We start from the raw sequence: 26,154 nt of genomic DNA on the forward strand, positions 1-26,154 counted from the left end.
TGGTTGCAAGTCCCATGGGGACCCTTAGAGTTTAGGAGAAAAAAGATGCCCACTTGAGAGGGAAGAAAGGTATGGGCGTGCTCTAGGAAGAGCCCACCTCAAGCTCTCCTCTTGAGGGCCTGTCCAGCTCTCCCCCTGCCTGGGTGGCCTGAAGTTTGTTCACCCTGTTAACTAAGGTAACAACAGAGTATCTGAGAAACCAAAAGAGAATTATGTGAACACAGGGATGGTCAACAGGATGAAACAGAGCCGAGGGTTCAAAGTGAGATAAGAAATGAAAAGGAACCTTGGGTTGGACTTCTGTGGGAACAGTTTGGGGGAGAGGTTGGAGGAGTCAGGCTGTATCAGGTGGAGATAACCAAGGTAGGACATGTTTTTGAAGTATGTGGAAGGGGGGGAGAAAGGCAAATGGTAATTATCTGGAAAAATATGTGTCCTAAAGAAAAAGCTTCCTTATAAGATAGCAGACAGGTGTTTTTATTCTGAGGGAAAAAGGTAATAGTTGAGGCAGAGTTGAAGATAGGGGTGACATGTTCGTGGATGGTACAAAGGCCAGAGCAGGCCAGAGGGTTTGGATCCAGAGAACAGGTACAGCTCACCTCACCTCTGAAAGTGGAGGGCAAGGAGTAAGGATGGATGCGGAATGCACTGGGCTTTGGGCTTGGCTCAAGGAAAGAAAGTTTTCATTTAAGAATTTCTGTGCAGTAAAAGGCTTTGGGGGAGGGAAAGGAAAGGCAAGGATGAGGTATAGGGAAGACTGCAGGGAGGGAGACAGGGATCTGGCCAGGGACACACGGAGGGATGTGGGTGGTTTTGTCCAGGGGATTCCTGCACCCCAGGCTATGAGATGGCAAATGATTAGCTTTGGCCAGTAGATGGGAGCTTTCAGGGCAGGTGAATTAAGAAGATGAATGTTCAAGATGTTGTGGCTCTTGGGGAGGGGGTGGCTGAAATGATAGGCCTTGGTTGAATGACAAAGAAAATGAAACCAAGCTGACAGATCAAGAGAAGGTGTGAGGACCAGTCGACTGACAGTGCTAATGATGTTAAGGAGCAGGTGGCATGAAAGCTGGGAGGGAAAAAGTGCTGGGATGCGATGGGATGTTAAAGGTTTTGGAGGTGGAGCAGTGCTGACATATGCCATGTATATCCCACACTTTCTCTACTAGCTCCTGAGTTCTGAGTAGTCAAGGACTGATATACACCGGTGTATCCCTCAGAGTTCATTGTCCAACGAGGGTTCTGACCTTGTGTCTTTCATTGGCTATACATATTATCATGATGTCAGATCATTTAAACTTTTTTCAGTACCAACAAAGTAAAGAAAGGAGTTCATTCTAAACAGTTTCTTATTGCATCTTTTTATTATAAAGAGAATTCAAAGTGAAAGAAAAAGGCATTCCCAAGCCGAACATTCCTAAAATGACTTCATTTTTTCATTTTATCTTCTGGATTTTATCTATGTAAGTATTTAATTTTTTAATTGGCTGTAATTATGATAAAATACAATTGTCATTCTTGTGAAATGACCTCCTTTTAGAATGAGATGAAGAATAAAATATTTTTCCTGTTTCTTTGTGGTTTCATAATTTTTTAATGGTTCTAAAATTCATGGATCTACCATATTTAAATACTCTCCTCTTGGTGGGCACGTAGATTATTTCCAGTTTTTCTGTATTCCAGAGAATGTTGTAGTGGCCATCTGTTTGCATGTAACCCTTTCTTTCCTATTACAGCTGGCCCTTGAACAACATGGAGGTTAAGAGTGCTGACTCTGACACAACCCAAAATTCACGTATAACTCCTGACTCCCCCAAAACTTAACTACCCATAGTCTACTGTTGACCAGAAGCCTTACTTATAACACAGACAGTTAACTAACACGCATGTTGTACATTATATGTATTCTGCTGTATTCTTACAATAAATTAAGCTACAGGAAAGGAAATGTTGTTAAGAAAGTCATAAGGAGGAAAAGCACACTTGCACTACTGTACTGTACGTATTGTCACCATGAGTGTGCGCCATCTGTTCGTGAGAGGCATCAGCCGTCCGTACCTACCTCAATGTTGTCTTATATGATCCAAAACACCGTAGATGTTATACATGTTGTTAACACTACACATCGAAAAGGAAAAGGTAAGGTGGCAAAGAAGTTGGTGTTCATTTATAGATATCACAACTCATCACTGCTAATGAGGAAGCAGCAATATGATTGCTTTGAGTGGCCTAGTGTCATTGGTAGGATTGCTTCACAGCAGTAAGGAAATCTCAAAAAGAATTTTCTAGGACATTTGAAAAGGATCTATAGATAAGTGGACCTGCACAGTTTAAATCCATCTTGTTCAAGAGGCAACTATATTTCCTTGGGATAAATCTCTAAAAGTAGGAAAGGGGCTTAAAAGTTTAACTTCTTAAAGATGCGCACTGCTGGAGTCCTTGACATTGCCACAACAATGTATACTTTGCTGCGTTCACCAAAACTTTGCCAACAAAATCAGCTGTTAACCACAGAGTATATTTAGTCCGTGCTAATAGACCACGAAATACTAGGAGAAGCAGTGCTGGATAGGGGAAAGAATGCTGCCTGACATCAAGGAAGTCCAAGTTCAACTCTAGCGTTTGTCAGGAAATAACTGTGACGTTGGTCAGAATGCTTAACTTTTCTGGTCTCCTGATTGCTTATCTGAACGAGTATGTTTTCTAAAATGTTAGTGAATATCTCTTTTATTGCAAATATTTTGTTCCCAGTCATCTCAAGGTCTTCCTTCCATTGTCTCATTGACTAAACAGCATTCACTGAGAACCACTGCGGGCCCCGCTGTCAGCACTTTATTACGGTCATTATCTCATCTAGTGCACACCACAAACCTTAGTGGTAGATACTATCATCCTACTATTGAACTGATGCAGAACTAAGATTTAGGCGGAGGAAAGGGAGGCTGGCCAAGTTCTCCTGGAGGTAAGCAGGAGATCAGAGGGTCTGAGATCAGCTTAATTCCAGCACCCTGTGTTTTCCATCACTGCACTGTAATGCCTGGGCACATTTTCTCTTAAATGAACCCAAAAGACTTGAACAAGCTTTTAGTGTTGCAGGCCTTCTCTTATACCCCGAAGATAAGGAATTCTCTCCCACTCATGTGGAGTCCCAGAGTGTCTGAGTTGCCTTATTTTTTGTTTAAGAAAAGCTTTTGTTTTGAAGCCAACATTTGTTTAGCATGTCCATTTCTCTTGCTGAAGTAAAACCCACTTCGCTTGCCTGGCTACACTCAGTTTTTGCATTTATTTTATTTAATGCCTGACTATTTACCTTACTGTAATAGAGCCAGGGTTTTTAATTGGCATTCCCTTGTATAAGTTTACACTACTCAGGATTGTTGCCTATTACTCTGCCCATGGGGCAGCTTTTATTTAAAAGGAATCACATTAAATTGCTTCATAAAATTACAGCATGTGTTGGGAAAAGTTTTTAAAAATTCGCTGTGCCTGGACTTCATTTTTCATTAAGAACTGTATTCAGCAGACTTCCCATTTCAAAAATTATGGGGTGGTACCCCCTAGTGGAAGATACAAAGAAACTTCAGTGAACTTACTGGAAGTGCAAAAGGCAGACAGGAATTCTGCTGTTCCTTGCTGCTGTATGTTGGTTTTTCTGTCACTTAGGAAAAACAGTGGAGGCCAATTGTGAGCTGAGCTAGGTGAGTTGAGCTGTAGGGGGCAGTATGCAATGAAGGGGCAATAGAATAGAGGTGACAATTGAAATGGCATTGACTTTGGGTGTAGGATGGCCAGGTTAAGAGACAGTGAATAAGCCAGGAAGGATGGGGCTGGTCTTGAACTGTGTGGATGGAGTTTGGTTGGTGGGGTTGTGCTTGGTGAGTTGGCAGGAGGGAGACCCAAAATATGAGGAGGACAAGTTGAGTGAGAGAGTTGAGGTAGAGGGGAAGGAAGAGCTCCTTAAATGGAAATAAGAAAGCGAGTTACAATGGAATTGGACTGTCCACTGTGAAGGGTGAGAGGGCTGTACACCCAGAGTGAGGACTGGAGGAGGCCCGAGACACCAAGGCACAGCGGTGCACATGGAACCAGCCCCTCTGTTGAGGGTCCTCCCCTGCTGTCTCCCTGGTCCTGTTGGTCTGGGGAATAGCCTCCCTGAAGCCTGTAATATATTGTATATCCTGGCTTTCCCTCTCACACAGTGACAATATGTATTTGAAACTTTAATAATTCTTCACTTATTAGCAGAAGTAATTAAACATTTAAACATTTTCAAAAAGTTACCAGATTTTGAAATTGAATGAAATAAATATCTTTTTCTGCATAAGGGCAAAGCCCTCTGTCCTAATATCCATCAACTGGGGAGGGAGGGCTGACGCCTTAGGAAACTGAGGTGCCTGACAAAGAGGAGCTTAGATGCTCTTCCCTGTTTGATGACGTCAGTAAACATACTTTCAATTCCATTTTCTGGGTCACCGATTCAAATGTTGAGATACTTGGCCCAACACCCTGTGCTTGTCATGTGTGCTGATCAATATGACTTGTTAATATTCAACCCGGAGGGTTTCAGGGGGCCCTGACTTTTCTCTACAAATAGTAAATCTGAATTTGCAATGGTTGTGTTTAAAATTTCAGTTTTGGGATCCTCTCAGGATCTAGCCCGTCAGCATTCCAGCCTGCTCACTTTTCACATGGCTTGAGTTGGTCGATGTTATTAATAAGAATTAGGTTACTTATATATAATCATGTATTTATTTATTTAGAATTTTTATGAGTTTATTTGAGCCAAACTGACAACATTTTGGGGAAGCAAGTTCTCAGATGTTCCAGACAATGACAGTTTTATAGTTATTTTTTATACATTTGGAATTATGGAGGGAATGTAAGGAAGATTACACAAGGGTTGGAGAAAGCAAGGCCAGGGTTGGATTACAGGATAGTTAGCAAGATCATGTGTTCTCTTGAGGGTTCCGGGAGTCTCATGCTGGCTTTTTGTCACAGATCTCTCAGCTGCAGCAGTTCACATGTCACAGGAAAGGTGCCAGGCCCGGAGTGTTCCTGCTTCGGGCGGGCCGGTAGTGTGTGGGTTCTTGACTTCCTGCAGGAAAGATTTCACAACATGAGTCCAGGTGATTTTATTAAAGCTGGAGACAGTGTAACAAAGGAAAGGCTCAGAGTAGAAGAAGCAAGAGGAGAGAGCCTAGGTGGTAGTCTGCTTTGGCTGCTTAGAAATGTTATAGGAAAGAAGTGAGCCACGCTGGGCTGTGTGAATTCACTGAGAAGTAAAAGTCACAGTGACAGAAGTGAGCCAAGGTGGGGTTGCTTTTAGCTCACTGAAAAGCGTGGGATAGAAGAAGCAACAGGAGGGAGCCTAGGCGGTGCTCTGCTTTGGCTCTCTATAACATGATCCAAAAGAAACGAACCACAGTGGGGTTGCTTTGGCTCTCTAGAAATGTTATAGGAAAGAAGTGAGCTATGGTCCACATGGTGGGGCTTCTGTTAGCTCACTGGAAAGTCAGAGAATAGGGGGCCTTGGAGACAGATTCAGGGGGTTAGCCTGGGATGAGCTGCTGCTGCCCACTGCTCCCCTGGTTGCAAGTCTTGTGGGGACCCTTAGAGTTTAGGAGATGCACACCTAAGAGGGAAGAAAGTCCTGGGCTTGCTCCAGAGAGAGCCCACCTACAATCTTGTTTTTAAAAGGATTGAGCTGGCTTTAAACTATGTAATGGAACAACATACCAAACTTATTTCAAAGTGAAAGAATGAAAGCAAAGGGAACACATTTTGTGAAATCAATGGAGCTGAGTGAGAAGTGGATTCAGAAATCAACTGCCACGAAATCCTGTGGCTTGCTCAGGGTGATCTGCAGGCTCCCTTCCTTTCCCGCGGCCAGCCCAAAAAGGGAAGGATGAATCGGGGAGAAATCAAACCTCAGAAGAATCTAAATGATTTCTGGTGCAAAGAACAGGAAACATTTTCTCCCTGGGGTTCTCCCAGAGAAGAAGTTGTGAATCTAAGTTAACAATATCCTTGCAGTAGATATTGCCATCAATTCCTGGGACTGTTTCTTTCAATGTCAGCCAGAGTGAGACATAACAGTGTCGGGTCCAAGCACAGTTCAGTGAAGCCACTCTAGGGAGGTCCCGTGGTCCATTAGGGGTGTGCCACTCTGTGTTCTCTCTCCCGTGCTCTGTGATGGATGTTAGAGGAGCTAGCAATGGTTTTTAAGATGTGCTTGGGGTAGGGGCATCCATGGTGGGACTCCAAGCTCCCATCCCTTCTCAGCATCCCATTCTCTGATCTTGGGTTTCTAAGAAAATCATGGTTTGCACAAGGATTCTGTGGTTAAAAAAGAAGTTTGAAAACTGCTGACCTAAATGAATGGATGTATTGCTGTATCTCAAGTAATCTTTCACAAATATTGTTCATTTTCCAAAGGTTTCAATACTTAAAGAGGAGCAGTGAGTTCCAAGTTTAAACATCCTGCTGAGGTCCCAGAGCATAGAGCTTCTAAGCTGCCAGTTAAACCCAGAGCCATCTGTTTTAATAATCAAGCAAGCTAGGGAGGGATCGACAACTTCTTATTAAATCTGAGGTACCTACCAAGGACACTTAGTGGACAGAAGGCCACTGCCCTGCACTTGGCAGGGGGCTGAGAATGGACTGTCGTTGCTCAGATTCTCCTTAAAAAACAATTTGGTGTTTAATCTAACAAGATGATATGCAAAGTACAGCCTCAGTGATTTTAACCTGAAAAATTTTTAATCTTTTATAACCAAATACCCATTTTATCCATAAAGAAATCTCAGTCAATCACTCATAGAACACCTTGTTTGTTTGTTTGTTTTAAACTGGAAGGGTATACATAAGTTTAAAAATCTAACGTATGTAAACCTAGGAAGTTGATGGTTTTGAATTTGGAGCAACCAAGTTTTCTGTGTGGTACTAATAAAAAGGCCAGCCATCTATATGAATGCCCTCTCGGTTCTTGATTCTAAAACTATGGCATTGTTGTACTAGAGAGAGGCCATCTGTCTATTCCTTGTAATTGGAGTAAACACTGTATCTGATTCGCTGATGGACTATTATTCCTGACCTTGAAACATGGTGGTATTAAGTGCAGGTTCCTTATAAGCCTTGGGGCTGACGGTGGGAATGGACAGGGGGAATCGATATTGAACTTGTGCATCTCAGCCTACAACTAATTTCAGTCCTCAAATTCAAAGATTATGAAATGATTGATAAAAGTGGCACTCATAGAGTTTTCTTATCAGATTGCTCCGCAAAGTTGACAAAGCTTAATAATGATCAATGGTGGAATACCTGTGCCCCAAAGTCCCAGAAGCAGGAAAGTGACATACACTTTACATAGGCCACCTAGTAAATTAGGAGGAGAGTAAATGGTTGCATTTAGGGAAAATGTAATAGACTGAACTCTGGTCCAATCAATGAGACATTTCTCATTAAAATACCACGGAGGGTCTTCCCTATTCACAAACCCATGTGATAGCTCAACCTTTTTTCAAAGAGCTGTGGGAATAGTGTTTATGCATAAGGACCTGTACGTATTCACTTGCAGGTGATTGGAGAGTAAAAGTGGGAAGTTGCAAAATTAATCAAATGTAAGCTAATCTTTATTAGCCTCTCAAGGTGGCAACAGGAATCTGTTGGGGCAAAACCTGAAAATGCCTGATCGACTGCAGCTGCAAGGACTGATAGAACTTCACATCCACAGAACGCCTGCCAGCTGGGCCCAAACACTGAAGCATCTGGTCACCCATTTGCCCCTTTTACCTTATCTCAGGCAGAGGCAGCACCCAGAGCCCCAGAACCTAGTGGGCTGGAGAGTAAGGATGACAGCAACAAAGACCAGGCTTATAAAGGACTGGTCCCAGGTCTTCCGTCCAGAAGCAAGGGCAAGACTCCCCGCTCCAGCCCACTATTGTGCCCTTCCGAAGGGTCACAGAGCCCATCTCTGGCTGTCCTTTCCACCAATGCACCTGACGCCTCACTCCTGACATTAAGTGGCAGAGTTCTCCCAGCGCAGCTTACGCACTCATCAAGCAGACCAAATCACTTGGTTTTCAAAACACCTGAGGATAAGATTTTTTTTTGACATATAAATTAGCTAAGATTTGAGCTGTCTGTTAGAAGTGATTAATGAGTAAAAACTCCAGGAGTTTTATTTAATGCCAGCAAGGCTATCATTTAGAATGGAAGGGCAGATAAAGTGCTTCCCAGATAAGGTCAGGTTAAAGGAGTTCATCATCCCAAGCCCTTATTATATGACATGTTAAAGGGGCTTATCTAAGAAAAAGAAGATAAAAAATATGAACAGTAAAATGGCAACAAACTCACAACTACCAACAACTGAACCTAAAAAAACCAAAACCAAAAACAAACTAAGCAAACAACTAGAACAGGAACAGAATCACAGAGATGGAGATCACATGGAGGGTTATCAGTGGGAAAAGAGAGAGGGGGAATGGGGGGAAAGTACAGGGAATAAGTGGCATAAATGGTAGGTAGAAAATAGACGGAGGGAGGGTTAAGGATAGTACAGGAAATGTAGAGGCCAAAGAACTTATATGTATGACCCATGGACATGAACTAATGGAGGAGGGGAGGGATGCGAGTGGGAGAGGGTGTGCAGGGTAGAGGGGAATAAAGGGGGGGAAATGGGACAACTGTAACAGCATAATCAATAAAATATATTTTAAAAAAATAAAAATAAAACAGTCCTATGGAATATCTCTAAATACCTTTCTCCAGATTTGATAAAGTGGTTCTCAGATCACTATGTTGAAAAGAATTATTGGAAGAGGTTTTAAAAAACATCACTTCTGGGCCCTGGCCCGGTAGCTCAGTGGGTTAGAGCGTTGTTCCGATTGCCAAGGTTGAGGACTGACCCTGGTCAGAGTGTATACAAGAATCAACCAATGAATCCATAATTAAGTGGGACAAGTGGAACAACAAATCAATGTCTGTCCCTCTCTTTCTCTCATCAATTAAAAACAAATCTCCCCTGGGAAAATCACCAGGTGATGCTGCTGTTGCCAGTCTCTGGACCAGCCAGAGGACTGAGCCACGTAATTAGCTGTGAGTATACCTAAACTTGACTGCCTCTCTGTAGCTGTGGGACCTTAACAACAAACCTAAGCTTCAAAAAAATTACTCTTCTGAGATATTAGCATCTATCTTGCCCTGGCTGGGCGGCTCAGTCAGTTAGAACGTCGTCTTGATACGCCAGGGTTGTAGGATCCGCCTCTGGTCGGGGCACAAATAAGAATCAACCAATGATGCATAAATGAGTGGAACAACAAATCAATCTCTCTCTCTCTCTCTCTCTCTCTCTCTCTCTCTCTCTCTCTCTTTCTTTCTGTCTCTCTGTCTCTCCCCCCACACACCCCCCCTCTACCACTCTCTTTCTAAAATCAATAATTTAAAAAAATCTATCTTTATGGGTGGTGATGAGGCATAAATGGAGTAATGTACATAAGATGCCTAATCCAGTGCCCCATTCATGGTAAAGCCGAATAAATGATATGTTGGTCTCCACAGATCTAGCCCAGGGATCTCAACCTCATCCACAGGTCAGTCATTCCTCATCAAGCCTCTTTCTTCTTCCTTTCTAGCACATTTTAGGCTTTTAACCTGAGTCCAGGAAGAAAGCAAAGAGAGTAATGGCTTAGTGTTGACGTTGCTGTCAATTTACGACAGTCATCCACGTAAAGTAATAACTCGCCGATAAGTAACTTAATGTTTTAATTGTGTTGTTCAAACCTGTTGCTTCTTTTTAGTGGCTTTTACATCACTGAAATCCCCCCTGCTTTCTGGTAAACCTGGAAGATAATTCAGAAACATTTGCATTGTGCATAAAGCAACATGTGATCTTCATCCCCCAAGGAACTTAAAGGCAGGTGGGAAAGACTGCACAGTAAAATATCAGTTTTGCACATCATAACATGTAGAGCAGTTTTAGTTGTTTTAATATCCTACTTGATGAGGGAAGAATAAAACAACATAATTTTTAAAAATCCCTTTTCAATCAGAGCAGGATATTTTAAAAGCAATTCTTATGGGGAGTCATCAATTTCTATAGCAGATGGTTCAAGCCACCTCAGAAAGGTTGATATCAAAGAGATATGGCCTTGAAGAGGCCACAGCACTGGAAGGCAAGGTGATTTATTTGACTTGAGACCCCCACACTAAAGTGTAAGTCTTTGAGGCATTTTCCTTGAAGTTGCATGCGTGGCTGCTCCTGGGGGAGATTGACTAAGACAGTGCACGACGCGCTCCTCCATCCCTTCTCCCACTTATGCCCCCAGAGCGGGTGGTCCATGTGAAGAGTGGAGAACTCCTTTGATCCCAGAGACGGCTGTGGAAGGGTCATGCCATGGGCTACGGCTTTCCAAAGCAGAACCCTGATGGCAGCCTCACTTTCCTTCTCCGAGTCCAAGACCCATGCAGTAGGCCTATAATGACTAGTCTTGAGCGGCTGCCAGGAGAGTGCTTAGAAGCATTACTTCCCATGCAAAAGACTGGTCCTGCGTTAGCCTGGCAGAAATCAAGATAAAGTCTTTCTAGCAATCCCTGTAATTTTACTTTTTTTTTTTTTTGGCAAAAATAGAATTATCCTAGTTGAATATATTATTTTATCCAAGATGTTTCTAATGATTTTTTGATTCTTACAGAATGTATATGATTGATAGTTACAGTTTTGTCGTAAATCTAAAATGTGATCTGCAGTTGTCTATGCAATGTAATAATTTGTAATCATATAGCAATGATTAGGGAAAAGATAAAGTTGTTCTACACAAGGCTGGTTGACTAAACAATTTTGAAACTTGAAATTTATTTGATTTTACTGTTATCATTACTACTATTAGCAGTAGTAGTCATATTTTAGTTTCGATCCTTGTTCTTCCTCTCTTTCATCTTATGGCTGGTGTCCATTAGGTGGCGCTGTGCATTCCAAATATGAAAAGCACGTGCAATACTAACAATGGGCTGTGCAAAGAAAGTAGTATGGTGCGTTAGTTCAAACGGTCACGTCCTTCAATGAAAATAGAAACATCTTATTTTTGACATAAAATTTTCCAGTATTATCATTTATTAAAGAGAAATCCGGAACATGATCCCACAATTCCATGTGAAACTTTCCTTGTATAAATAAAATGTTTCTTCCTAGATGACATAAGAATAATGTGCCTTAGACTCAGATTTGAGTGTGGGGCTCCTGAGTCAAATGAGATAATATAAGTCCTTTGCTTCCCCTCAGAGCATCATGCTACTGATTTTCTAGTAATATTGAGAAACTCGTATCAGTGTAGCCATACTCTTTTCATTCCCAGGTTCTTATCACTGAAAGCATTTATGTACTTACAAAGAGGATGCAAATTCCTTTCCAGTTATTGGAAATGCTAGCCTTGGCTCTGGAAAAAAATGAAATTAATTGACTTTCTTCGAGATCAACCCCAGGAGCTAGCTTTTTTACAATCGTTCGCCAGCTATTGGAAGGTGTTCCTGCAGTTTCATCCCCAGATTTTATCCATTGCAGACCACAGACCCTGCTCTACCACTGGCCTCCAAGTTCCTCTATCTGCAGCCTTCTCCCCCATTGTACGCCACAGTCACTCCAGGCTCTGTCTAGGCCGCTCGTCCTGGCCTTCCATCTCCCTGAAGGTCTCGCCTGTACCCAGAACTCCAGTTAACATTTTAGTGAGGTTTCTCAGTCTGTACCACTGCAGCTCATATCTCTACTTCTTCTACATGCATGTCTTAAACTTAAGTCATCTGAAATGGAACTCACACGCCCAACTCCAAATCTGTGTTCTCTCTGGAGTGATGCCACCTTCATCTGTACAGTTACTCCATGAAGAGACCCGACAGTCAGGTTCTACCTTCTCTTGCTCTCATGGCCCCCACATCCAATCTATGGCCCAATCCTCCAGTACTCGATATTCCCTCTGCCACTATCCTGGCCATAGGTTGCATCATCTCATTTGGATGATGATCAGTTAAAGCTTCACCTAGTCTTGGTCCCTTTCAACTCTTTTGTTTGTTTGTTTGTTTTTTTACAATATAGCCAGACTGATCCTTGTAGAATGGAAATCTTAACACGTCTGCCTCCTTCTTCAAACACTCCACAGCCTCTAATCTCTCTTAAGATAGGTCCAAACTCCTTAAGTGAACATAAGGCCCTGTACCCTTCTAATTTCTCTGGCCTTATTTCTTCTGCCTCGAACTCTATACTCTGTGCTTAGACACGCCTTTCAGCACCTCAGATCCACTGTGCTTTCTTCAGCCTCCAGCTGCTGCACACAGTGTTCTTCTGTTTGCAATTCTTTTCTCTCTGCCCCGCCCCCATCACCTGGATAATCCTGCTAGAATCAGCTAATATGATTCTAGTCACTGCTTCCAGGAAAAGACCCCTCTGCTTTTGCAAATAGGCTGGGCTCCCCTGCTTACCAGAGCCCTTATCATACTGTGTAGTCTGTTAGTCTACCCTGCAGACTGTAATAAACCAATCTATCTTACTCTCCATTATATTTCCATCAGACAGTGCTTAACATGTTGTAGTCCCTCAATAACTACCTTTTGAATGAATGAATGAATGCATGCATGCATGAAGGGAGATGTGGTCTACACAGTTCACTTCTACTCATTTTTATAACCCAGGTCAGTTGTCTTCCCTGATCATCCAGGAAGGCACCAGTCCTTCCCATCAACGCCTGCCTTGGCCCTTTGCACATACGTCAGTCAGCATGGGTGTCATAGTGAGCTTGTTCCCGGGACAATGTCCTCATCAGGTATTCCCTGATCATGTTTATAGAAGGAACAGATTTTCCTGCTTCCAGAGCTCATGCAGCAAATGGTGGTTAAGACAGGATAAGGTTTTCACCTGATTTGGGGGTGTAGGCCTGGTTTTGTTTTTATGGCTATTCCTTTCAACTTTAGTATTTTTAAAATTTTTATTTTACAAGTTTTGACTTTTTTTTGTTTTTTTGTTTTAATAATTCAGGTTAAAGTATCTTCTAAATTCCCTGTGATGTTTTTCTTTGACTTATATGTTATTTAGGGTTATGTTGTGTGGGTATGTTTCTTGATGAGATTAGCATTTAAACTGGTGACCTGAGTAATCCCCAGTGTGGGTAGGCATCACCCAAACCTTGGATGGTGGCCCACATAGAACAAAAAGGCAGAGGTAGGTTGAATTCACTGTCTGCCTGACTACTTGAGGTGGGATATCGATCTTCTCCTGTCCTTGGGGCTCCTGTCCTCAGGCCTTCACACTTGAACTGCAGCCTACACACCATCAGCTCCCTGGCTCTCAGGGCCTTGAAGGACACTGCTGGATTTTTGTGTGTCCATCTTGCAGACAGCAGATCATGAGACTTCTCAGCCTCTGTAATCACATGAACCAATGTCTTATACTAAATCTCTATCATCTATCTATCTATCTATCTATCTATCTATCTAAGAAATGGCCAAACCTGTAGATAATTTTTATAAGAGTTTATTTGAGACAAACTGATGACATATGTTGCGAAACAAGATCTCAAGAGCCCCAGAGAATAACAGTTTTTCAGCTTCTTTTATTAATTTGAAATTAAAAAGGGGAACATAAGGGAGATTACAGGAGGTGGGAGAAACAAGGCAGGGATTGGATTACAGGATAGTTAACAAGATTATTTATGGGCTGGTTTAAAACCTTTCACTGAAGTTATAAGGCTGGGGCGTGACTACCTACTATGATCTGCCTAGTTAGGAATTCATTATCAGATCACCCTGTGAAGTACCTTTCCAAAGAACCCCCTTTTCATCTCTCTCTCTCTCTCTCTCTCTCTATCTACTTATCTATCATCCATTCTCCATCCACCCTTCATCCATCCACCCATCACTCCATCCATCCATCCTATTGGTTTCTACAGAGAACTTTGACTAATAACTTATTCCATATGCATTTGAAAAGAATGTGTATTCTGTAGGTACTAGGAAAGATAATCTATAAATGTCAGTTGATAATGTTGTTGAAGTCATTTAAATCCTTATTCACTTTTTGGCTAATTCTACTCATTACAAAGAGGGGTATTAAAATCTTGAACTATGATTATGAATTGTATATTTGTCCTTTTAATCCTTACTGTTGCTTCTTGTACTTAAGCTTTTTAGTCACAAAGACATTTAAAATTTTTAATTTTAATGAATGATGGAATGATCACTTATCATTAATAAATGTTACTTTTCACTGTGATAATTCTTGACTTGAAGTTTAGCCAACATGATATCAATGCCAACTTTCCTAGATGTAGTTGGTCTGTATTTCCCCTTCCTTTTACTTTCAACTTATGTGGGTCTTTAAAATGAATCTTGTGTAGCCCTAGCTGCTGCGGTTCAGTGGGTTGAGTGCTGGCTTGCAAATCAAAGGGTCGCTGGTTTGATTCCCAGTCAAGACACTTGGCTAGGTTGTGGGCCACGTCCCCAGTTGGGGGCACACAAGAGGCAACTGGTTGATGTATCTCTCACATATAGGTGTTTCTCTCCCTCTGTTTCTCCCTCCCTTCCCATCTCTCTAAAAATAAATAAATAAACTCTTTTTTAAAAAACAAGTCTGGTACAAACACCACATAGTTGAGGCTTGCTTTTTAAACATTTACTCTTTATCTTTGGTTGTTAGCCTATGATGACTATGATGTACTTAGGTATAGTCTTTTTAAATTTCTTCTCCCTGAAGCTTTTGATTCTTCAATATGTAGGTTGGTGTTTTCCACTAAATTAGAGGAATTTTCAGCTTTTATTGTTTTATATTTTATGCTGCCCCATTCTGTCTTTCTTTTCTCCTATCAGGACTCCAAACATACATGATACATTTACTTTTTATTTCTAATTATCTACTTGGTTTATTTCTTTGCAGATATCCTCATCTGTTTACTCAATATATTCATCTTTTTCTGTGCATCCTTAAATATATTATTATAGTTGTTTTAAGGGCCCTCATGTGTTAAGGACCCAACACTTGGGTCATCTTGGATTCTGCCTCTATTGACTGTTCCTTTCCTTGATGACAAATCACATTTCCCTTCTCCTTCAGAAGTTTAATATTTTAAAATTATTCTTGCCCTGGCCGGGTAGCTCAGTTGGTTGGAGTGGGTTTGATCCCCGGTCAGGGCACATACCCAGGTTGAGGTTCTGCCCCCTATTGGGGTATGTATGGAAGGCAACTGGTTGATGTTTCTCTCTCACATTCATATTTCTCTCTCTCCCTTCCTCACTTTCTAAAATTCAATAAAAACATATCATTGGGTGAGGATTAAAAATAATAATAAATTATTCTTCAGTGTTGTTAAGAGGAAGTTAGAGAGAGTCTGGCTTATAAATATTATCTTCCTTTACAGGGTGTTGAGGTTTCCTTTAGGAGGCTGTTAAATTATTGGAAAATCCTCTTCATCTTTTTAGGCTTTATTTTATTCATCCGGGTAGCTCTATTTAAGTTTTGTCCTTAGTACTAAGTTATGACCCTTTTTCTTATTCCTAAGGTGTGGCTTCTTTGGAGTTTCAGTTGAATGCGTGAGGTGCTTAGCAAGGTCTCTCCACCTTGGCCGGGCAAATACTATTGTGTTTCCAGCACTGCACAGCTACGGTATCTTGGCCCAGCTCTCCCACTGATAGCAGCCATTCTCTACTAGACCTCATGAAATCTCATCCTGCACCGGGGCCATAGGGGATCATTCTCATGAAGTCTCCGTTGTTCCCTTCCTCTGCACAGTTCCTTCCTCCCTCATCCCTTGCCTTACATGTCCCAGGGCCCACAGCCATTCTACAGCCAGTGCGCACCTCTTTAGCTCAGCAGGAATTCCACACTCCCTTGGATTCCACTTCTTATAGTCCACTTGGCGTCCCCAAGGAGAAACCTGAGAAGATGTGGAGCTCTCCTGTGTTTCCCTTCTCTTGAGGGTCACCGTCCTACAACGTTTATTGTCAAACGCCTGAAATCGGGTACCGCAGTGTAGTAGCTGTTTGCAGTGGGAAGACACGTCCTGTGCCAGTCACTCTGCACGACCGGAAGGTCACGTACTCATATGTGTTTTGGTGTATTGTGTACACCTTGAAAAAGTACTAAAACAAAAAATCATTTTCTTTTTTATTTAAAGATTTTTTTTATCTGTATCGGAGTACTGTTCTTGATGACTATTGTGTATTCTTAATCTATCCTCAATAGTTGTTAGTTTGTTGAAGTCTAAATTATCCTATTTTAATAATTAACATTTCTAAGTCACAATGATTAATAATTAAAACTAATATCTGTAAGACTGATTACAGTATTTATCAGACATTTGAAAAGACATTTTACAAGAGTTCAAAACAAAATTTGGGCCCTGGCCAGCGTGTCTCAGTGGATTGTTCAGTGGATTGAGTGCCGGCCTGCGAACCAAAGGGTCACTAGTTTGATTCCCAGTCAGAACACATGCCTGGGTTGTGGGCCAGGTCCCCAGTATGGGGTGTACGTGGGACAACCACAGACCAATGTTTCTCTCCCTCTTCCTCCCTCCCTTCCCCTCTCTCTAAAAATAAATGAATATAATCTTTTAAAAAATTTGGATAGGACAAAGTGTATCCTAATAATCTATTTTAAAAAGTGGGATACAATCAAATGATAAGACAATAACATGATCTATGCAAATCTTGTTGTTCACTGGCACAAAATTCAACTTGTACTTTTCTTAAAAAAAACAAAAATAACTTTTTCCACTGGTTATCATTGAACTGGAACATCAAAGGAAAATTCCAGAAGCAAATTTGCCTGACACTGTATTTCTAAGAAGGCAGATATAAATCATTGACTATACCATATTTTATGTGTTTTACTTTATTGTTTAATAAAACATATCAAAGCAATATAAATGATCCTGCTGTTTATATAAACTGATCAGAGATAAGACATGTTGAGTCAGCAGTTTCCTTGAGGCTAGAACCTGCTCTGGGGAGCTCTAGCCCCACATTCTGAAGACCCAGGAAAGGTGTAAAAAAACTACCTGGGAAATGCACAGTTTACGGTTTTGACTCCTCATCTGTAAAATAAAGATTTCCGTCTAGAGTTCTCTAGCACATCTTCCAGATCGAAGGGCCTATCCTTCCTCTATTTTAATTTTTACTTTCTGATCCATCTTCTCATTACAATGCTGGATTTTTATCTTTCATCTTCAAATGTTCATCCCATTCACTTATTTTCGTTTCAAAGTAATGATGGCTGTATCTCTGCGTAGTTATAACAATCATTGAATAACTATAAATGGGAGCAAAAAACAAACATGTGACTAAGTGCTGCCTAATTTTAAAACTTAAAAACAGTAACTGTTACCGCATAAGCATAATGCATGCAGTTTCCGATTGCTATTAGAAAAGTGGACCCAAACTCAGAGAAATAGCTTGTGTATTTACATGGAAATATAGTCGCTGGAATGATATCACTGCCTGCCATCAGTTATCTCAAACTGAGTCCAAGTTTTTAAAGTCATTTCCTAACTAATGTTAACAAGCACAGGTGTTTCCTGATTTCAGTTGTTTGGACTCTTAAAAAAAAAATGAGTAACTCGGGGAAATGTGTAAAATTCCTTTGTGGGCTTCCTTTCTCCTGCATCAAGCCCAAGTTTCATCTTAGTGTTATATGTGGGTTTTGTATATCCAAACCCATGTAGCCAATGAGCTTATTTTCTCCTTATTTGTTATACCTGCCAGGTCTCACTTTTGTTTTCTTGTTATTGGTGTTATTTTTTTCAAGTTTTCCTCTGTATTTAGAATCTCAATTTGAGTGGTTGTATTTGATCTAAGAGAATGTGTCAATTCTGCTTCTGATTGGAAGGGTCTCTGCTGCAGGTGTTGAGGTCGAGCCCCTGCATGGTGATGGGTTAGGCCCTGGTCTTGGGCACCAGTCCCTCACACCAGAGATGCACAAGGCATAGAGTGTGAGGCAGCAAGGATGGGGTAGTGAGTAAAGGAAAGTGAGCCCCAGGGTGAGGCAGAACAGATAGCATGTATACAGAGTTCTAGGACTTTGCAATGTGCTTTAAAGTTGGTTTCTCTTTAATTCTGTGCAATTGTGTGACTTATCTGAGGTCATCTAGCGTTTTGGAGAATGCAAACCCAACTCTGTGAATGCTATTGTTAGAGGTAGAAAAACTGCACCAGGCATTAGCTTCAGTTCAGCAACCTTTGAGTTGGTTTTTGAGTTCTGGCTAAGAGAAGAATTTAGAGCCAAGAGGGAGGGCTTTTCTCTGGAGGTCGCAGGGGGAGGATCCCAAGAGAACATTCATCAGCTTTCCAGGTATGTCTTTTCAGGGCATGGTCTCTACTGTTTGGTTGGCACCAGCACAGGAGGTCATTGGTCTTTGCAGCTGGTCCTGATGTCAGCCATTTGCTCCACCTGGTTTTGCTGCTTTTCTGGGCCTGGAGCCGAAACAAAGCTGAGGCCTAGATGTCATCTCCAGGGGTTAATGCTTAAGGGCATGGGCATGCAAGGGCTTGTAGTTTTGCTCTTTGCTACACACCTGGGGCTCTGCGTCTGGCCTATCTAGCTGCCCACCACACTACTGTCTCTTATGCCCGGGCTTCTTAAACCTGAGGGCGCAGCAATCACCTGGGCTTGTTAAACTTTGTAAAAAATACCAATTTCTTTTTTAATTTTTAATTTTTATTATTTTTTAAAGATTTTATTTATTCATTTTTAGAGAGAGGGTAGGAGAAGGAGAGAGAGGGAGAGAAATATCAATGTGTGGTTGCCTCTCGCACCCCCCATACTGGGGACCTGGCGCACAACCCAGGGAATCGAACCAGTGACCCTTTGTTTCACAGCCCACACTCAATCCACTGAGCTACACCAGCCAGGAAAAAAATACCAGTTTCTGGGCCTTCCGACTTCCCACTGTATTCCAAAGGTCATGGTGGACAATCTGAATTGCCCTTTTATCACTTGTTGGCTTCTAGAGCTGAAATTGTATTGACTATATAATAGGACTTCATTAAGTTAGTATGGAAAATAAGCAGTACCTTGATTTATCTCCTTTGCTCTTGTAGCATCTAGGACAAGTATTTGCTAACTTTCTGTGTTCAAAACAAATGTCTCAATTAAGAGTTCTAAAAAGGGAAAAGGGGAAGACATTTGGGGGATTTTAAGGCAGGCTATGTCTTGATCAGTTTTGCAGAAAGTTAAATTTTTCCCCTTGCTTGAGAAAGATGATTGCGGTTGATGTGAAAATTTTACATTTAATTCCTGGGATTTCAAGGACAAAGGTCTTTTTAATGCTTCCTTATTATGAACCATAGGCTCTTGGCAACAGGGACCAAACTGCTTTTTCATTTCCAAGAATCAGAAAACGTTCAAGTTTTACCAGAAAGATGACAGGAAATGATTACAATTTAAAAGGGTTAAAGTCTAACTTATCTGCGATTTGGTGTGCAGTTAGCTAAGAAAACTTTATTAGACTGCTAAAAATTTCGTGATAGGAAAAAAATCACAAATTACCAGTGAATGGAAAGAGGAAAAGGCCACTCATAATAATAAACATTTGTACAGTTGCTTACAATGGGCAAGGCACTGACTGTCCCAAGTGCTTTACAAATAACTTCTATAAAGCCCATAGTAACCCACTTTATAGATGAGAAAAGTGAGGCACAGGAAGGGGAAGGTAGAGCCTAATGTCACACAGCTTGGGAGATAGGATTTGGGTAGAGGCAGAGATAGAATCTGCATGGAGGCAGTCTGGCTCCAGAGTCCCATTTTCAACCTCTACGCCAGCTGGACTCTGCACTGTAATCCATGACCTGTGATGACCGCTGTTCACATTTAGGCATATATGCTTGCAAATTTATACACATGCAATTTAACAGGACCCTGCTGAGCTGCAGATTGAGAGCCTGCATTTTCACTAATAATATATTGGGAAAGTCTATAATGGCTACTATAGTCAACAGTTAATAGCTACATTCTGGTAAAATATTCTGTTTCGACTGGAGCTTCCCTGCCCCACCCCCACCCTCACCCTGTGTACGGCTGGGGAAAAGCATAGCCTAGAAGGCCCGAATGCTCTTTCTATTAAGATCATTGAATTGATGAAAACCATTTTATGTATTAAGCTTTATTACTTATCAAACTATTCAATTCAAAGGCTGGAAGAATGTGTAGAGGGTTTTACAAATGACCCAAAGACAATGCCAGAGAACTTCAGTGTGTGTGTGATGCTCAGTGACCAGAATGGAATGGCTGATTAGACTGGCCACTGAGTGAACCAGAGAATGCCATCAACGAGAAGTGGAGAAAACCCAGTGAAGGGTGAGGGAAAGATGCTGCTAGAGCAAAATAATCATTCTCCTCTTACAGGTTTCTTACGCAAGCCATAAAATCTAATAACTTGGTTGCTACTCATAGTTAATAACCATTCCACTTATTAATGAACTAGAACCAAATGAGACAAGTTAATGGAACAACCTGATCATTAGCTATATTAATAATAGGTTTAGAGAAAATGGTTACTATTTTAAACCCTATGACTTGCTTCTATCACTACATCACTTTTTTTAAATGCCAAGAGAAATATTAAAAATGGGGAGGTATATTAAGTTCTGCCTTCAGAATTAAAGGTTTATAAACTATTTTAGTTTGAAAAGACACTTCTGCCTCATCTGGTGACATGCTACTGTAAGCTGTTATTACGGAAGTGGATGCCAAGACATGTTTGGGATGACTAAAGGCAATGAGTTTTGGCCTTCCTAAACTATTTATGTCATCTTTTACTGTGAGGTATGCCTTTTCTCTTTAGTCCACAAAACCGTAGTTCAGGCCGAGGACATTTATAAATCTGTTTCTTCATAGAATGTCTGTGAGGTTTCCCAGGTGTCCACATTACTAGGAAAGGGACTTACATAATGTAAAAGATTCAAATGAAAGTATTCTAACACGGGTCGATTGAAGTAGATGAGTTACGTCAGAAAATCAAACAGTCATGGTCAAGGTTGGTGTTTGTTCTCTTTACACATATAAAATGTTTAGTGTCGCTCAATTTTCCTGTTAGTAAACAATGGCAGAAATGCTTTATGGAGTTGTGGCTCTTGATCATCAGGCTACGTCTGGGCAGTTGTCAGTGCGAACCGTTGCCCACTTGACTGCTTTTTACAGGGTATTGCTTTTACTCTGGCGCCTCTGTGCTCATCGCAATCCCTGGAATCCGTCTTACTTAAGTGGGCTCTGAGACAAATCGTTAAGGCCCTTGTTTTGAGGAAGTCTGAGAAGCTCTGCCTGTCCAGTCTGCCCACCGTGTTAGGACTTCTCCCCTTCAGACTTCCTTCCCTCATTCCCTCTCTCATTATGCGCTGTTCATTCATTGACACGCTGACTGGTGCATCAGCAGCCTTCAGCTCACTGAAGACCTTACTGCTCTGATCTTACCTCACATCTCTTCCACCTCCCACCCCCGACTTTGCTTCTGTTTCTTCCACCAGGTTCTTGAAGATCTTCCCTTTATCTGAGTGTTTAGAAACGTCATAATGATAGGTCTAGGCATGGGTCTTTTTTATTCATTCTGCCTAATTGTCTTTTTCAATATGAGACTTAGTATCTTCCTTCCATTCTGAGAAATGCTAGTGTATTTGTGAAATATCTTACCTCTCTGTTCTTTTTGGAACATCTATAAATAGAACATGGTGGCTTACTTTTGCCACATTACTCACACCTTTATACATATACCATTATATATATATATCTTTGAATATTCAGAAATAGATAAGGAACAGTTATACCTCCTGCCCTGCATCCCATTCTCCCCTGCTGGCTGAGAATCTCAATCTTCCTCCTTGATCTCAGTGCACAGCAGCAGTTTGCTAGCCTGCTATGCATTAGAACCATTCTGGGTGGGCTTAGGCATGCATTTAAAAAATGGGTCAAATCTCAGCCTTACTGTGTACCATGTATTAATTATGTGATCCAATTCACTCAACATTTCTGACCTTTGTAAAATAGAAATAGTAACACTTACCTCAATGGTTCTCATGAGGATCAGATGAAGTAATGTTAGTCAAGTGCCTTGTTACAGTGCTGGTGGATGCTCAGTAAATGATAATATGATGGCCAGGTAACAGCTGAAGTGTAGCATGTGCTGGGCAATGGATCAAATGCATTATATGAATTATTTTCTCTTCCGAGCTCACTTAAATAAGTATGTTTATTATCTGTAAGTCCAGTACTCTAAGAACTGTTTTCACTTATCTGTGTTGCATTCCAACCTTTATCCCCTTGTATTCATATTTTAGGTACTGCTTAGCATATTTACGTCTTACTTTAGATTTCTATATAATGTTATTGACTATTGTTTTCTTCTATGTTGTTTGCCATATGTCATTTTAACAACTATCTAGGATTTCATTGAGTTGCTATTCTATAACTTACTTAGTCATTCCACTTTCGCTGGACCTTTTCAGGCAAAGAACTGATTGCTCACTTTGCAGCTTTTGATGTATGCTGTCAAATGCCCTCCAAAGGCTGTGCCATTTCATAGTAACATGGGGTAATTTTTTTGACCTGGCTGTGTTAGTCTCTAAATTCTCTAATTCTATTTTAAACTGGAATCGAGGTCGTATAAAATGTTCCTTAAGAAATGAGAAAAATAGTCCAGGCTGGGTAGTTCAGTTGGTTAAAGCATTGTCCCAATATGCCAAGGTTGTGGGTTTGATCTCTGGTCAGGGAACATACAAGAATCAACCAATGAATGCCTAAATAAATGGAACAAAAAATCAGTGTGTTTCTCTCTTTCTCTCTTCTCTTTCTAAAACCAATCAATAAAAAAAAATTTTTTTTAAACTGAGAAAAACAGCAGCGATTTAATCAATCAAGCAATTGATCAGAAAAGCATCTAGAATTTGTACTAGAATTGTATATGGAGAAGTCCAAAGTTATGGTGCCACTAAAAGAAGAAAAAGTAATAGTGATAAGGAAAAAAACCCCTCTAGTCTACAAAGGACCTATACTACAGACTGTAAAACAGGCAATACAAGTATGCAAGTATGCTCTATATACCAGCTGGGATGTACATAGAGAGGAAACATCTTGCTCTGCTGCCTTCCTTAAAAGTCAAGACCAGCTCTGAATAAAAGCTGTTAACACAGGTGAGGTTTGTATTGGCAGACTGTTCCTACAGGAACCTTGAACTGCGTGCTCTCCACTACCTGCCCAGTGTCCCTCAGGAGCCACCTAATGATTAATGACATAGCCTGGGGACAATCAGAATCTTCCCCCAGATTAACAACGCTGGTAGAGCAAATCTGCATTCTCCTGAGGCCATGAAGCTGGAAATCTGGAAGTTGTGGCTGCTGGTGACCACTGCCCCTGGTTGTATGATGGCAGCTTTAGACAGTGGACTGAGAACCACACACATAGATGTTACTTTTAAACTGAGGCCCATTTCTTCATCTGTGCCTTAGCTGGCATTCTCTCCCACCATCTCAGAACTGTATGATTTCTCTCCTCTTGTATTGCTCACCCATACTAAAAAAAGTGCTATATTCAGTGATTCCATCTTCCTCCCCATTCCAGCCAAACCGCTTAGAGATTGTCTACTCTCTCCACTTATTTTCCACCTTAACCTACTCCAAACAGGCTCCGGTCCCCACACTGGACACCACATCCTCCTAGTTTTTCTCTCACCTCCCCGGCTGCTCATTCTCAACTCCCTTGCCTATCTCCCCTCCATCAATAAATGTTAAGAGTTTCTGCAGAGCTCTTCCCTAGGCCCCTTCTTTTTGCATGCTATACTCTTCCTGTCTTCTCCTGTAACAGAGATCTCATCCACTGTTCTAGCTTCCACTGCGATCTATATACTGATGGCTCCTCAATTTATGTCTTTAGCTCAGAATGCACCTCTGAGCTTCACAGCCACAGAGCCAATTGCCCACTTTAGATTTCCATTTAAATGTATTAAAGATATATCAAACTTGACATGTTTGGAAGTGAACTCTTCATCCCCCTCCACAAATCTGCTCTTCTTCTGGTGTTTCCTAATCTTGAATGGCTCCCTAATCCACACAGTTGCTCAGGCTGGATTCCTGCAAGTCTTCCTCGATGCTTTTCTCTTCCTCATTCCCTCCATGCAACCCATCACCAGGATCTGTCAATTCCACCTCCCAAACACCTCTTACATCATATACTTATCTTAATCTCCATCCCCACCACCTGAGTTCCAGTCACCATCTTCTCTTCTCCCCACACCCCTGCTAGTTCTTTCCAATCCATTTTCCACACAGCCCTAGAGAGAGACTTTAAAACGCAAATCTCATCCTGTCCTGGTCCTGCCTCACAGCCTCCAGAGGCTTTCAGTGGCCCATAGACAGTGTCCAAAGACTTTCTCATGATGTACCAGTCTGGTCAGCCTTGGACCCTGACCCACCTTTTCAGGCTCGTTTCAAGCACTCTCCTGTTACCTTTCTTGGCTCCAGCCACATGAGGTCCTCCCTGTTCCCCAAACAGGTCAAACTGTCCCTTTCCTCAGGAACCCTGAATAAGTTGAACCTTCTATGTGCTTCTTCAGGGGCCCTTCCCTGCCCACCCCCTCCAGGATCCTTTGTCCCATCACATTGTAGGCTTTTCCTTCGCTGCCCCTCCACAGGTGTGATGTATTTGTTGTTTCTCCGTCTTGTGGGACTGCAAGCCCCTGGAGGGCAGGCACCATGGCTGTCCTGCTCCCTGCTGTGTCACCACGGCCCGCCCACTTGTGCCTGGTGCTAATAGACCTGTGTCTCTCACCTCCCAACGCCAGGGCAGCCATGCCGCTGCCTACCATTTGGGGGATGTCTTCTTTCAGTGCCAAAGCCCAACAGCACTGAATCCTTCAGTGGTTCTTAAAGCTAGAGTCCCGCTCTTTGGAGGTGAGGGTGACGGAGTTGACCCAAGTTCTCTCCTTGACCCCTTCCCTTGGAGCGCAAGAGCCAAGCCCCCTGGATGTTTGGGAGCTTGCTTTACAAGCTCTGCCTAAAGCTAAGGTGTCATTAGGGTGGTGTGCTGCATCCCTGCCCTGTTATCTTAAGGAAGTTTTGGTATTTTAAGACTGGCCCTCCCCCACCAGCCCATTGTTCTTACCTTGTTTTCATTCTACAGTGTGCCTCCATTCACTGGATTGACATTGTGAGAATCTACTAGTTTGAGAGCCCCAATAGGGCACTGGAGGAAGGGAGCTAGAAATCTGCTCCCAAGGGAATCTGATTAGCTAGACAGAATGTAATGAAGCACCTTAAGAATAGGCTAGGCTTTAGGTGAGACAAATTGGTTGTGGCTGGCCCTCAGGGCGGAAGATCTGCAAGGTCTGCATAGAGCAGAGTAGACAGAGACTGTGGGGCCACGGGAGAGAAGAAACACTCGGGCTCACAAACACAGCGACAACCCAGGTGTTCTTTGGAGAGGTGATTTCTTTGGCGCACCTGTATCAGGGATGGAGCGTGTGTGAATGTCTCCTGCCTTAGTGCAGGGCTGGGTGGACAGAAACCGCCTCGTAAAGGAAGAGACTTATTACGTCCTGGCCATGTCTGTCTTCAGAACCAACCTTTCCTGCTCTTTGTGCAACAAGACACACCTCTCGGAGGAAGGAGGCGGACAGGATTTCCATCATTACTACTGGCCTATTAAAAAAAAACAAAAAACGTGTAATTACTCTCTGCAGGAAAGGCGCACAAACAGGATGGGCCTGAGTTGAACCCAGGATGAGCCATCCTGTAAAGATTAGGAAAAGGAAACTCCCCGCCGGGAGCCCACCTCCAGCCAGGGCCTCTCACATGGCCTGGCAGAGTCGCCAGCCCACCTTCCAGGGTGGGAGGGAGGGCGCGGGCGACCTCGCCTCTCGGGTTCCCTCAGTCCGCCTTCTCCTCCCTGCCTTCCAGCCCGACCCGCACCCTTCTCCCGCGCCCAGGTGTTTGCTCGCGCTCGGCCCCGGGCTCTTCCCTTTTCGGCCTTCACCTGGGGTAGCCTCCAGCCGGCAGGGCACCAACAGACCCCGCACGGCGCGGAGCGCGCGCAGAGCAGGGCGGGCGAGGGGGCCGACGTGGGACTGCGGGGCTGAGCGCGCCCGGCCACTGACCCCACGCGGGGCTGGCGGGGCCGCGCGCCACGCCCCCGGGGTTCGA

At 42.4% G+C, this 26,154-nt stretch overlaps 1 protein-coding gene and 1 long non-coding RNA gene across 2 annotated transcripts in view; one reads left to right on the plus strand and one right to left on the minus strand.

Annotated features, from left to right (window-relative positions):
- PRKCH (protein kinase C eta) overlaps positions 1–26,154 on the plus strand; it is a 256,636-nt gene that overhangs the window by 31,005 nt on the left and 199,477 nt on the right. The window lies entirely within an intron of this gene.
- LOC123480450 (uncharacterized) lies at positions 4,758–26,118 on the minus strand. Its single transcript, XR_006656463.2, has 3 exons — positions 25,988–26,118; positions 25,456–25,653; positions 4,758–5,095 (listed from the first exon to the last, which is right to left on the minus strand). It is a non-coding gene; the product is annotated as an uncharacterized lncRNA (long non-coding RNA).

Source organism: Desmodus rotundus, chromosome 7 (assembly GCF_022682495.2).
Source record: "Desmodus rotundus isolate HL8 chromosome 7, HLdesRot8A.1, whole genome shotgun sequence".
In the NCBI taxonomy this organism is placed as follows: Eukaryota; Metazoa; Chordata; class Mammalia; order Chiroptera; family Phyllostomidae; genus Desmodus; species Desmodus rotundus.